Here is a 15207-nt window from a genome sequence, read left to right as displayed (position 1 = left end):
ATAAATGTCTTGTCCAGAGGCGATAGTTCAGGAACTCAACCTGCATCCAAGCATGACGCAGTTAAAGAACCTCTGTACAGCAAGTAAAATCCAAATTGTCTCAAACCCTACAAAACACAGCTCCCTCCAGAAGCTCCTTGTAGAGTTCGAGGCAACCATTTAACAGATCTCGACACCCCTCTAGTGGTGGAGGTGGGCTTTGACCATGACAGTGGGGACAGTACTCCAGGAGATTGTCCCTCTAACCTCAACAGAGAAGGTGATGAGGTACCCCCTCACACTACCCTAAAACTTTACCTCGAGTGCCTTCTCCTGCCGGTGGTAGGACTGGCAAATCAAGGTTCAGAGAAGAGCTAGATGATGATGAAGATATTCTTGAGAGACTAGCTAGAAGAGCGGCCCTTGAAGCCAAAATCCTGACTATAGAGAAAGAAAGGGCTGAGATGGATCTAGAACCCATGAGTGATGGCAGCAACAAACTAAATAAGGAAAGAGAGGAAACTTTTGATTCCAAAATCCCCAAAGGGATTGTACCCAGATATGTTGAGGGTGATTTTTTTTTTTTTGTAAGACGTTTATTAGTAGCATAGAGCAGTACACAATGTGGAGCCTACAACCCTGTGGGCCGGCTGCAGCACTTCCATGCAATTAAAGAAACAAAACGAGGAACAGAGAGAAGGGGAAAGGGACAAAGTAGTGATTGTACATATCTCGTCTGACCATAACACCAGACCAGTTGGCATTGGTTACATTGTACGCTCCTTGCATGCTCACAGTTCAATTTTACACTCAAATGACGTCTCGTTTCATCTTTTCATAACTAAAGAAGTTAACTCTGTAAACTCAACAGTTCTTATCCGTATGTCCCTGAAGGTTCGCTAGATCGGTAGGATAACTCACTGGCATCTGCTGTGCGGGTAGTCGTGGCTGTCGTGGACAGACCCTGTGAGCGTGTCATGTGGATAGAATTCGCTGATACAGTAGTTTTCTTTATCCGTATAGTGATGCATATCACCTACCTAGAACGGTGTGCTACTGTCGATGATCAACGCGTTAGGGAAATTGTAACTTAAGTAAATAGTATAGCCTAATTGCACTTTGAGTAGATTTGACTTACATCAGGATGTGTGGCAATATGGCTTGTGCAGTTGTGCTCCGCGGAGATGCAGTATTGAGCAGGTCGTATGTACCCCCGTTTGTAGGTTTATGTGTTCTCAGGAGATTGTGTATTGGCGTCCTATGGGAGGTGGCATGTAAGTTTGTCCTTTACGTGTGTCCACCTCATGTGGAAACATGTGAGGGGATATTATACGGAAGAACAAGGGGGGGGGGATGAGTGTATCTGGGGGAGTGCGGCTGTGACAGGAACTGGGAGATTGTCGTGTCGTGCTCTGTTGGGTCGTCGCGTGGGAGGGTGTCCGGACCTGTAGCTGGTGTGTGGGAGGTTTGTTACAATCTTTATGCAGTGTGGCAGGGGGGGCCAAGCTCCCACCATCATGTAGGCACCGTGTCGCCAGGGCCTCAGTCTGGCGGGCGTCGTGGGGGGGCATTGTTATCTGGGGCCGTAGTGTCTCCGCGTCTACTCTACACGTGTCTCCCCTTATGCAAATATGTTGAGGGTGATGACATCACAATGTAGTTTCCAGCCTTTGAGAGGGCTTGTTAAGTGAGGACATTACACCAGAGGCACTGGGGCACCCTACTGTGAGAGTAAGTTCATGGCGACTCATAAAACCTCAAGTCAGTCCTGGGTAGATTTTGTAGATTTCTCAGACAAAATGCTAGGTGGCTCGTTGAAAGGCAGTAGAGTGCAAGACTAAGAAGGGCTCTATAATTTGATAATGAAAGATAATGTTGAGTAATTGCACTTTAGAAAAACTGCATCAGTTCTTATTGGACTTATGGTTAGTCTCTCTCCAAAAGCTGGGGAAGCCATTGGGTTAAAACAAGGGTGTCCTAAAACACCCAAAGGTGAGGGAGGACCAAAAAAGATTATTGCTTCACTCCAAGGGAAAGATGTGGGGGACAAAGGGGTAAAACCCCAAAAGTCTTCTAAAGGCCTCTGAAAACATGTTCGGGAGCGTGGGCTGAAAGACACTTCCCAATCAAAGGTAAAAGGTAGGATCCCAAGAAGGTTTGGTGCCATCTCTGCAAGCCGAATGATCACCAAACTGTGGCCTCATCCTGCCCCCAAAAAGTTTCCACTAGTCAAACACCTTCAGGGATTGTTAGACTCCAGATGAGATCCTTGATGTGCCCTGACAAGGTGAGAGAGGTTGCTGAAATTATATCAGAGGGAGGGGTGGATACGGCTACCCTGGCTTCTGGTGCAATAACCTGGAGAAATACAGACATAAGTCACATATCAATGGGGTTGAAGTAGAAGCACTGATGATGACTGAAAAATGGATATCCTCAGAGCAGTACTTAACTAGACAGGCATATCCAGTAATCAAAGCAGATAACATTATCAAGGTAGATCCCATTGCTATGGTGGCCTTGTAATAGGGAAGGGTTACTGACCTAAAGAAGGTGGTTGTGTCCTCTGCAATTCCAGTATAACGTCTAATAAGTAATGATCTGTAGTCCTCCGCATGGCCTGAGGTACAGATGCAAACCCATGCAGCAATGCTGGGAATACCTGAATGGGTGAGTGTGAAACCAAGAACATAAAGCAAAGCCCAGTGTAAAAAAGAGGTATTGGAGCCTGGAGCAATAGCCCAATCCTCCAAGAGAAAAGGCAAGAAGGCTGGGAGACCAACTTCTGATGAAGAAACAAGCTCAGGTCCTCTCTCCTCAGGGAGACGACTTATCAGCCCTTGTGAAAACTGAGCCTCAGGAACTTGGGCCTTACACAGCAGAGCTCCTAAGACCAAGGGGGTCCTCTAGGGAAGATCTTTGCCAAGGACAAGGGACCTGTCCTACTGTTGCACGCCTGAGCCAGCAAGTTGCTGACCAGAAAAAGGGAGATGTCAGTTGCTCCCACAGGACCTATTGGGAGGAGGGACTCAGTGGCATAACGTTAGCCCCCGCCACCCCTGTGGTTGGGGAGGGCCTGAGGTGCGGGGAGTCACTGAGTTCCAGGAGGCCCCCTCCTGCACTGTGCACGGGTAGCTGACCCCCAGGCCTGAGAGCTCCTGACTGGGCTCAGACCATGGAGGGTCCCCTCCATACACTTTTCATTGGGGTCCCCTCAAGTTTCGTTACACCACTTGAGGGACTCATATATACTTAAGCCAGAGACCCCAAGCCTGGTGCCACTAGGAGAGGGGGTAGTCCCTCAGCAGTATAGAGGGTTCTTACCGTAGAACATGACATCCCTTAAGCTGGGCATTTTGGGCAGACCAAAACTTGGAGTAGGGTAGTCACCCACTTCTACTGGCGAGGCATGTCCCAGTAAGTGAAGGACTTTTGCAACTCCAATGTTACCCGAAAAGCCAGTTTCAAGACAGGTAGCAAACTAAAGGCCCCCTTAATTCCACTACCAGTGGATGGGGTTCCCTTTGAAAGGATAGGGATTGACAATGTTGGTCTCCTTGACCCTCAAACAGCACCAGGAACCAGATTTATACTGGTGGTTATAGCTCATGCCACCAGGTATCCTGAAGCTATTCCCCTAGGACAGTCACTGTTCCTGCAGTTGCCAGAGCCCTCAAGTATTTTTAAAAGAGTGGGGTTCCTTAAGAAGGTATTATAAGACAGAGGTAGTAACTTCATGTCTGCTTACCTAAAAGCAATGTGGAATGAATGTGGTGTGGCTTGAGTTCTCTACCCTATATCTGTCATGGGTTCCTGTGCCATTGCGAGTTAGTCCCCTTAATATTCATGGTGTCTCTTGCTGTGTTCCTAGACTGCTTTTTATGATTAAAACTATGCATTGTTTAGAAGCCAGCAAAGCCTGTTATTTAACGTTCTCTGCGCCGAGTGGCAAGCAATGTTTGTGTTTCATATCTCTTGCAGCTAGCAATGTTTCATTATAGACAACATGTCTCACGTTTAGGGCTAAATGCAACGGCTTGCTGATTACACGTGATTGGAGAGCACACGCCCAAGACGGAGGCTATAAAAACCTTGCTCTCACACGCGGTAACACTTCGCTTCGTGATACAGCATCACCGCGAGCGTTCCTGTCTTGCCAATCAGAGCCTCCTGGATTCCCTTCCTCTCAGCACCTGTTCCCGCTCCCGTTTGGCTGTTCCGGTCCCCGTACCCTGATTTCATTTACCTTTCCCTTCCATGCCTCCTTCGTCCTTCATTCTTCGAGAGTCACCGACGGCTGCAGCACCTCCGATCTGCGGTTCCGGTTGGGCTTTTTTCCGACGACCTGACTTCCTGTAAACAAGTAAGAGATCTGGTTACCAAGCAACTCCGGACGCAAAAATCAACCATTGGTAAAGACAATTTTGTTATTTTTGCTTAAAATTCAAGAACTACAAAGAGACTGGAAAACGATTGTCGCTTTTAAACTTTTGGAACTTTGACCTTTTCTTACAAAGTAAAGCAAGTTTAATCAATGTTGAATTTAGTTTGAACCACTCTAGATAATTACAGTAGTGGTTTAAACTGCTATATCACGAATCAGTGTTTTGAGGATTGTTTAACAACGTGTATTTCACATATGTATAATAGGTACTGAAGTACCAGTATTGCGAACAGACGCAAAACTTCCTAAGAGTGGAGGATTTTGTTTGTTGTTTCTTTTCTTTATTTCTCATTATATTACAGAATCCCTTTTAAGGATTACCACATACAACTGCCAGGTAGGACAAGTTGGTGTGCTACGTTACTAAACCTTATCATTAATCACTAACCAATTCATCCTACATTGTACTTATTGGCTGATATCTTTGTGTATTGTTTTTTAAGGCGATTGACGAATAACAGGCGCCTGACAATTGTAGGAGTGTTAGAATGGGCTTAACAGAAAGTGGTATGTACTAGTCATTGTTAAGTCATATGATGATAAGATGTGAAAGGTGTAATTACAAGTCATAAAGGTCTATTGTTATTTTGTGAAGGTGTATCAAAGTATCTGAGATCTTTCACGAAGCCCAGAACACTTCAAAAGAGAAACTGCAACCACCATCTCAGGAAGAGATCCAGTGTTGTTTGTCTTGTTTCTCTCTCCACTTCCCCTTTCCCTTGGGGATTAAACAGTTGTACAAGTGTTGCTCCCCTTGCTGGCTGGTTAGTTCTCGAAGGAGTTGGGAGCGTGCATCACCAAGAAGGAAGCAGCAGGAACCTCGTGAGTGAAAGCTTAACAATATCACCTACACACCAATGGTCTGGTTGAAAGATTTAACAAGACCATGAAGTGTATGATCATGGGCCTCCCTGGCAAGCTCAGAAGGAGATGGGGTATCCTTTTACCATGCCTGTTTTTCGCCTATAGAGAGGTGACATAGAAAGGAGTGGGCTTTAGTCCCTTTGATCTTCTAATTGGCCATTCTGTTAGGGGACCACTGAGTCTAGTGAGGGAAGACTGGGGGAATCCTCCCAAAGAGCCCAAACTTGACCTTGTGAATTGTGTGGTAGGCCTTATTTCCAGGATAGCTGAATACATGTAAAAAGCAAATAAAAACCTCGAGGCCAAAAAAGCGCTCCAGAAGGAATGGTTTGACCAAAGGGTTGCACTGGTTGAGTTTCAGCCAGGACAGAAGGTATGAGTTTTGGAGCCTGCAGCACCTTTGTCCCTCCAGGATAAATGGAGTGGTCTATACCCTATCCTAGAAAGAAAAGGGAAGGTCACTTACCTGGTAGACCTAGACATTTGCAGGACCCCCACAGGGTCATCCTTGTAAACTACCTAAGACCTTTATATAACAGGGCTGATGTGGCCTTGCTAATGGTCACTAATGAAGATCAGGAAGAAGAGAGTGAACCTCTCCCTGATCTCCTCTCTAACCACCCTAAAGATGGGTCTGTTGAGGGAGTTTTTATTTTCAGACATCCTCACAGCCCAACAGTAAACTGACTGCAGACAAATCCTGGGGCAGTATGATGAGCACTTTTCTTTAACCCCCTGGTCAGACAACCTGGTGTACACATGAGGTGGACACTGGAGACAGCTTATCTATCAAAACAAAATGTACACTTAGTCTGATCACGTCAAGGAAAGCATCAGAACTGTGGTCAGCTAAATGCTGGTGTTAGTGGTGATCGAATCCTCGCAGAGTCCATTAACCAGCCCAGTGGATTTAGTCTCCAAACCTCATTTCTAGGGAGGTAAACCAGAGCTGAGGTTTTGTGTGGCCTATAGAGGTCTCAATGCTGTCACTAAGACAGATGCACACCCTTTCCAAGGGCTGATGAACTGATTGACAGGTAGGGTGGAGCCAAATGTCTCAGTACTTTTGATTTGACATCAGGGTGCTGGCAAATTGGATTCACCCCAGTAGCCAAAGAAAAATCAGTATTACCGACCCCAAATGGACGTTACCAGTTTACTGTATTGCCCTTTGGTTTAAAGAATGCCCCTGTCGCCTTCCAAAGGCTGGTGAACAAAGTACTGGCTGAGCTGGAGTCTTTTACTGCAGGATATCTTGATAATATTGCTATTTATAGCTCCACTTGGCAGGATCACTACATCCACCTTGGGAAGGGACTTGAGGCTCTGCAGAGAGCAGGTGTAGAAAACTGGACTTTGTTACAGTAACCCCACACTTTTTGCCTGGTATCTTATTCAGCTGTTACTGAAAGTGTACTGCATTCCTGCTAACCAGGTCCCCAGTACTAGGGTTGTTTTGCTAAACCGTACCATTGTTCCACAATTAGCCCCAAGTTTAGACTCCATGTAAGTCCTTAGTAAATGATACCCCTGGTACCTAGGGCATTGGATCTAAAGAGGCCCTCTAAGGGCTGCAGCACGAACTGTGCCACCCTAAGAGACACCTCACCAAGCTCATGCCAACCGCTATTGCAGCCTGCGTGTCTTGGTGCAGACAAAACCGAAGAGTCGACATGGCACACATTCCTGTGTACCATGCCTGCCAGCACTACATACGGTATAGGTAATTCACACCTACAGTGGGCTTTACAGCTTTATGGCACAATGCACTATACCAATGCGAGAGCATATCTGCGAAAGGGGATATGTCCTAGTGATATTTAAGTTTACCCTTAGATATTACCAGTGCACAGGGAAGCCATAGTACATGGGCTGAATACTTGTCATTATGAGTTCCCCAGTTACATGACGGCTTTACCGTACCCCAAGATGTTTGGTACCAAACACCACGTCTTAATAAACCCACACTGATCAGGCCACGAAAAATCATAAAATGTTTACTAGACCCGCAGTCCTAGGGACTTAAATAATCTACTCTACCTATTTGTAATGCTCTTGACCCAGTCAACTGGTTTCAAATGATGTGATCGTGGGCAAATGATTTAATTAATTGAGCCACCATTTTCTTTATTACCACATATGAGAGCACATTTAAATGTGCGAGTTCAGCATGTCTGCTGTATAAAAACCTCTTGTTTGATTTCATAGACTAACATTTCTTTCCATATATAATAAAAATCTGGCCACATATAGGATACACATGACCTCTGACTTAACTCTTAGTTCATTACCAGCATTTTCATCAGGGCTGGGCAGGAATGTTTCTCAAATCATGTTTAAAAACTATCACTTTTAATAAATACATAACTAAAGCATGAAGTGGTAGCACACTGTCATTTGTAATCACCAGATTTGACATTGTAATGGCCACAACCCTCCCCATTGACATGCATCTTTACTGATAAAACTATATAGTGTACAAAGAATAATGTTTGAAAATAGCTTCTGCAGATATGTGTCATTTGCACATCACCAATTAAATAAAGTGTTCTATTTTGTTTTGCTCATATTTAACTCTTTGTAATATTAATTTACAGGCTATTTTATAAATGTTGGAGAAAAATAACTGACATCTACAGACCGCTCACTTGAGAAATACCTCTAACTCTAGTTAGAGAGAGAAAATTAAACCACATTTTCCAAGCAGCAATTAGTTAAAAGACAAATTGACAGTTGACCTCTTTCCTTAAATAGACAGCAAATGTGTTAAGATAAAAACATGTTTTAATGGCATCTTTATTGCTCATTCACTTCATGAATGAACAGAACACCTGTTCCTTGCCAGCATTAGTTTATTCATCAGATGGGACTAGCAGGTTCTAAAAATAGCTTGACCTGATAAAACTTTGCTCACAATTGCGAGTGGGCGAGTAGTTGTTTTTAGGCCTGCTGATTCCAGTGCTGGAATTCTTAATAAATGCATCCAGAGGGCCCCTTAGAGGTGCCCCTGAAAATCCACTGACTACTAGTGTGTTGACTGATTGGTTTCGACCAGCCAGCCACCATAGACCGGTTTCTTACCTTCTGAGATGAGAGCCTTCGCTCTCGGAGGTCAGGAAAAAGCCTGCTCTGGGCAGGGGTGTTCACACCTCCTTCAAGCAGGATAGACACTCCAGGGCTGGAAGCTTCAAAGGCCCAGCCACCTTTGATATGCGACCCCGGGCCTCTGCAGATAGTGGAGGTTTCCATCCCGGTGTGTCCACATTCGGCCAGCACCACCACTAGGGCGGGCCAGCTGATGTGGACCCCACTTTTCAGACCCCTCCATCTTGTGTTGGAGAGACTTAGCCCATTATGATCAGGGTTATGCCCACTTCTCATAGGAAGTAGTCAAGTGGAGGGGTAAGTCGCTCTACAGGTAGGTGGCCCTTTGTCTACTACCTGGCACTTCCCTTAATGCCCCTAAATTGAGTATTTAGGTGGCACCCCTCAACCCTGAACTTCAGATTTGAAGTGTTATGTTTCATACAGGTACCCCGATATACGCTCCGGTAATAACCACACATTTCACCTATATTTCCCCTGCCATTACACTACATAACGGTTCTTGGTACTGACCTTTTACCTAGTTATGGTACTACTTAAATGACGTGGGGTTTTCTCCGAAAACTGGCCTCATTCATTATGCATGAGGATTCTTGTAATCTCAGCAGGACTACCATCTCCTGCATAATAATAACTATGTAGAAGGGTCATTCCTTCCGTCATCCTAATCCGACATGACACAGCAAGGTAGATCCCCTGAGGTTACCACTTTGGGTATATAAACACTATATCTTTGCTGAGGCAGGGAGAGTAGAAAAAGGACTTCCAGGCTGACACACTGACGCAAGACCCTGAAGTTCCTGCATGCAGACACTTCAGCTTGGAGTGGTCTGAAATCCCTAGCGGGGTGTACATCTCAAGATCATGACAGGGTCTCACAGTCTCTCACTTCAGGTAATGGGGTTGGCTTCAGCCTGGGGGGATTCTTGGCTCGACACCTACATACATTCTAGGTACATCTAGTTAGGCTTGCATTGTAGGAGTACGCATTATTACTGTCATGTATTTATATACCTGCCTGTATTCATTGTTTTAGCACTATGGGAGGAATCTACCATCCTTTTACTCTGTTGGTGCTTGTAATCATTTATATCTGTTTCTTTCTTATGGTTGTCTCAGCACACCTATTTTACACTAGAATGACGCTGGTTCTATAAATGCTTATTGAAAAACGTCCCCACAGTTTATTCTGTGTACCTCTTTGAAACAAAGTGAGCTTGAGTGACTGAGCAAAAAGTACTGTACTGTTTCCATGATCCCTGATGGGACAGAGTTGTCCTGTTTGATTGTTGCCAAGAACTATTCTCTCCTTGGTAAGAGTACTTTAGAGTGGCACTGTGAGCTAGCTGGTATACAGGCGAACATACCCGATGGGGGTGCCTGGAATCAGTCTGAACACCAATTCCCCAGTCTGTTATCTAAACGCACAGATCCTATATAGGTTTATAGGAACTACACAACAGAAGGACCTAAAGACAAGGAGGACAAAGAAGAGGTGCTGAACCGGAGAACTGAGTGCCTGCAGCAGATTTTGGCGAAAAACCCTGCCTGCCAATTCAAGGCTCGACAATCACGGTGCACTATCCTGCTGCTGTGTGGCCTCAAAGAAACCCAGAGGACTACCAGCCTTCGCAAACTGCCAAGACCTCCCTTGGAGTAGAATAGCCACTCCCCTGTAGACCGTAAATGCCGAAACCGCAGAGTACAGTCCACTGACTTGCAGCTTCCTAACAGATGGAGCAACCGACCAGGAAGAGGTACACGTGCTCCGAAAGGTCAGATCTGACGCTGAGTGTGGAGGCACCAGGACCATCCGGAGCTGTGCAGTACCAATCCTGGGGTATGGAATGCCCTGCAACAAAGACCAACATCGAAGAGTCAAATCGGTACTCCAACTGTACCTGAGCCCAGCAGCCACTGAGTGACATCAAGACCCTTGAGACCCACTTCGAGAGTGGCCCAGCAGTCCTGATTTTGCCCCTGCCAGATGTTAGCGTGAGGAGCATCTTTACGCACCGGGGCAGCTAACATACCTAATCTACACCCAGCCCATCGGCTTGGGTAACATCAAACCGGCGGTGCTACCTTGTCCATAAGGCCCTTGCGACCCTAGTCCCTCATTTGGGAGCTCTCGGACCTGCCCGCAAGCCCCCTTGTGCAGCCTGTCTTTAGAGGACCCCCCTTCCCCGTAGCGTACCAGCTACCAACTCCACCAACTCCACCAACTCCCTGTTCCTGGTGAAGTTCGAGACGCACCGGACAAACTGTTGGTAAAACCTTTAAACTTGGCTTCTTGCTTCCCAAAACCCGGAAAGTGAAACACTTCAACTGTCTGTGCCCTTTGCTTTTCCTACCTGCTTTTTGTCCTCCCATATAATTGTATGGTGCCTAATTGGGCACAACTTTGAACTATTTGCTTATCTGAAAATTCTTAAGAAATAAAGTACTTACCTTTGAAGTAGTTCTTGGTTTGAAAATATATATATAAACAGACTAGTTATTTTTCTAAATTGGTCTCGGATTTATTGGTCTCATTTATTGCATCTGCGAGTGCAATACATTTTTCAGACAGAGTTAGGTTAATCACTAACCTACAGCGGGATACAGCAGGAACGATCGATGATGCAAGTTAATCCCTTCCCCTATATGGAGATACCCTTGAGTATATATGTATGACACTCCACAGATATTACCACCATAGGGGAAAGGGAAAAAAGGGACAAATGAAACAAAAGCGTTGCCGCTGCGTAATACAGAATAGGGATGTCTTCAGGAGATGTAGACCTCTCTCTCTCTCCTACGCTCCACCCCGTCTGCCCTGTAAGTGAGACACAACACACACGTAAGTAGACTCCCCCCTACATGTTTAACCACAATATGCCTCTACGTGTCCTGTACTTACTTTTATAGCAGCTGCACATCTCCCAACAGAAAAAGGCACAAAAGTAAAAAAATAAAGAAATAGAAAAAGCAATACCCTTCTGGTGCTAGAAGGAGTTGTTGGATGTGTGCTGTATCAAGGAAGCAACACAAAACAAAGTCAAGAAAAGAGGTACTTAACTCAGATAATCCTCTGGCAGTAATAAATGTTTCTTATTTGACAGCTCCTAAAATGGAAGTAGGTCCGGATTCTCCAGTCTAGGTAGTCTTTTGCTCTCCTGAACGGAAGCTCCTCAAAAACCATATAATAATAAACAGAAGCAGTGAATGACCTGCTCTTCGTGCTCTCCTGAGCAGAATCAGCAGGGAAGCGGTAACGAACAGGAGCACTGAATCAACGTGTGTGCCGCTTTCCTCCAAACGACTTCAAAAATGGAAATAATAGCGCTCTGTTCTAATGCGGCGAAACTACACCAGGTCACAAAGTTTTTTGTACCAAACGCAAGAAGCACGGTACGCTGTGAGGGTTTGTTCCGTTTACTCGATGTCTTCGAGCGCGTCACGGACACACCCACCAAGACGCGGGCAGGCGTCACAGGTGATCAAGGCCTTTGCTGCCACGGGACTCTAGAAGCCCCAAACATTAGCGTTTCTCAGAAAATAATGTCCAGGAAGGGGAAGAAGGCAGGCTGCCGGTAGCAGGCTACCTCGAGTATTCCACAGTTCAAAAGAGTGCAGCAACTCCACGATGCCACTGCCTCACGGACCTTCACTACGGAAGCACCAAATTGACAAGCCCCGAACACAACTTAGGCCGGGCTTAAGTAATTGCAGTCAGAGGCGTAGCCTGCCTTCCCGAGCGTTGTGGGAGTTGTAGTGCCCTCTGCATACATACAGTGTACAGTGTGTGTGCCTATCGTAGCCTAGCCATGACAGTACCCCCTCTCATTGACCGTCGTCTCGGCGGATCACCAGGTTTGGCGGGGAAACGCAAATTGAAACGCCGCAGGAGTCCAGGGCAATGCAGATTAGCCACTGGTTCCCATGAACGGTCCTTTGGACCATAACCTTTCCAGTCAATGAGATTGTGCATTCGCCCTCGAAGGTTTTTGGAATCTAAAATACTCTGCAACTCGTACTCCTCCTCCCCATCTATTTCCACATTTTGTGGTCTCACTGGTAAACGGGTGCCCTGAATACAGGGCTTCAAAAGGGATACATGGAATACTGGGTGTATTTTCCAGGCATGGGGAAGTTGCAGTTTCATAGCAACAGGATTAACAATCTTTTCTATAGAATAGGGGGCCTACAAATTTAGGCTGCAACCTGTTGTTCCCTTTAAGTTTCAGGTGTTTCGTGTTAAGCCACACTCTATCTCCTACCTTATAAGAAGGTTCTGGTGTTCTCTATTTGTCTGCCTGTTGTTTGTCCCTTTTTTGTGCCCCTTCTAAATGTGTTTTGGCATTATCTAATACTAGCTTAAGGTGTGCATAAGGTTCCTTAATAGAAGGAAGATTAGTGATCACTAGGTGTTCGAATGGTAACATATTGGGATGGAATCCATTAAAACAAAAGAAAGGAGAACATCCTAAAGAAGAATGATCAGAATGGTTGTATGCAAACGCTGCTGTCCACAAGAGTGTGCTCCAGTCTGCGCTGCGCTGTACCTTCTTCACCTGTGTCGCAGGAGCTTTGTGACTCTTTAGCCCTAGCTTTTGATGACAAAATTAGGAACATTTTGAAGGGTTTTGAAGTGTCTACACAGCATATGCCATCTGGGTCCTATCCCTCTGTGTCCCCTGGCCACCCGGCATTTGAGGAAAGTAAGAACAAGGAGATGGCCTGTCAGTTGCCGAGCCTCCCTATTCCCTCATTGGAGGAGTTCTGTGCTCTGGCTAACTGCGTATCATCAGGCTCACCTTTAGATCCCATGCCGCATAAGATCTGGAAGGCCTTCCATGGCGAGCTGTTCCCCCCGCTTCATTCAATCTGTTGCCAATCGTTGGCCACTGCATCTGTACCAGACTGCTGGAAGTTGGCAATTGTAACACCTCTGCTAAAAAAGGCTACCTTGGACCTCCTCTGCCCAGCCAATTATAGGCCTATTTCGCTGTTACCATTCGCGATAAAAATCTTAGAGAAGTGGGTTACGAGAGCCTTGGCCAACTTCCTGGAAACCAACTCTTGTCTGGACGCAGTCCAATTTGGCTTCAGACCGGGCCACGGTACTGAGACTGCTCTGGTCACTGTGTTGAACGATCTGCGAACGCGTGTCGACAGGGGCAAGTCAGCATTTTTAGTGCTGCTTGACATGTCGGCCGCGTTCGACACGGTGAACCATGAGGTCCTACTGGGCCGCCTCTGTAATGCGGGAATAACTGGCTCAGCGTTATCCTGGTTAACATCGTACCTTGCTAATAGACAACAGGCAGTAACATTACCACCTTTCCGCTCTGACATACGTCAGGTGAATCAGGGTGTCCCCCAGGGGTCGGCGATAAGTCCGATTCTTTATAATTTGTACCTCCAGCCCTTGATACAACTAATAAGGTCTTTCGGCATACAAGTCATCAATTACGCCGATGATACCCAATTGATTTTTTCTTTTGAGGGTTCAGAGGCAGTGTCGAGGGACACTTTCCATCAGTGTATGTCGGCCACAGCAGAGTGGTTGCAAGCCAATTCACTCCAATTCAATGGTGCAAAGACGGAGATATTGCACTGCTCTTTAGACCGACTCCCTCGCCCATTGCCGGAAGACTTTTGGCCTATTTCTATACCTGGCTCGGTGGAGGCGGCAGTTTCGGCCCGCAACTTGGGAGTCATATTTGAATCAAACTTACAACTGGACGTCTCGGTGAATAGGACAGTAGGGACGTGTATGGGTCTGCTCCGTGCTCTACGGAAGATATTGCCGCTTCTCCCTCGGGAAGCTAGAGCAGAAGTAGTGCGTAGTACCATTCTCAGTAGGTTAGACTACTGTAACGCACTACTTCTGGGAGCTCCAAAGACCTTGATCCTTAAATTACAAAGGATCCAAAATATGGTGGCTAAATTAGCTCTGTCCCTTCCACGCTCGGCCTCCCCCTCCGGAGCTTTGGCAGTCTTACATTGGCTACCGGTCCAGCAGAGGATCTCCTATAAGGCCTTATGCCTGATTTTTGGAGCTCTGCATGGTCAAGGACCAATACCACTGCAAAATCTTTTCTCGTGGTACCAGGCTGCCAGACCCCTGAGATCCGCCTCGGCGTTCCTAGTGAGAATCCCGAGGATAAATAGAGTGAGAATGGACGGCCGTGCTTTCAGTTTTACGGCCGCCACAATGTGGAACACTCTACCTTTGACACTGAGGAGCAGACAAAATCTGATTTCATTTAAAAGGGATCTTAAAACATATCTTTTCCCTAGAGCAGAATAAGCGTAGACCAGATGGCTGAACTGATCTCAGCGCCAGGATACCCTCTGGGTGAGAGTTGCGCTTAATAAGCATTAAAATACATACATACATACATACATACAGTCGTTTTCTTGTAACAATGTGAAACATCTTAGGTATTGTTCTAGGGTTTGGTTTAACCTTTCTGTCTTGCCGTCTGTTTGCGGATGGTAACTTGTAGACAGACAGGCAGCGATTTGCATGACCTTACACAGTGCCTTCCAGAATTTAGAGGTAAACTGGGCCCCTCTATCTGTGATGATAACTGAAGGGATTCCGTATAGTCGAACTATATGTTGCAAAAAGACTGTGGCCAATTCTGCTGAGGTTGGCAAGAGCGATGAAATAACCCATCTTGGTCAGATGATCGATGACCACTAGTATAGTGTCGTGTCCAGAACTAGGAGGCATTTCCACAATAATGTCCTTGGATACTGTGTGCCAGGGAGCCGATGGTGTTGGTATAGGTCGAAATAAACCACTGGGCCGTTGATGTTAA

At 46.0% G+C, this 15207-nt stretch overlaps 1 long non-coding RNA gene across 6 annotated transcripts in view; it reads left to right on the top strand.

Annotated features, from left to right (window-relative positions):
- The window catches only part of LOC144756087 (uncharacterized), a 1092383-nt gene that overhangs the window by 404880 nt on the left and 672296 nt on the right, over window positions 1–15207 (top strand). The window contains exon 5 of one of the 6 annotated variants that reach the window (XR_013595068.1): window positions 4867–4930. The exons of the other annotated variants lie outside the window; for them this stretch is intronic. This is a non-coding gene — a long non-coding RNA (uncharacterized LOC144756087). The remainder of the gene's footprint in view (window positions 1–4866; window positions 4931–15207) is intronic. 6 annotated transcript variants of the gene reach the window in all.

The sequence above is a fragment of the Lissotriton helveticus genome, chromosome 5_1, assembly GCF_964261635.1.
Source record: "Lissotriton helveticus chromosome 5_1, aLisHel1.1, whole genome shotgun sequence".
Classification (NCBI taxonomy): Eukaryota; Metazoa; Chordata; class Amphibia; order Caudata; family Salamandridae; genus Lissotriton; species Lissotriton helveticus.
This window is presented reverse-complemented; position numbering and strand designations above follow the sequence as displayed.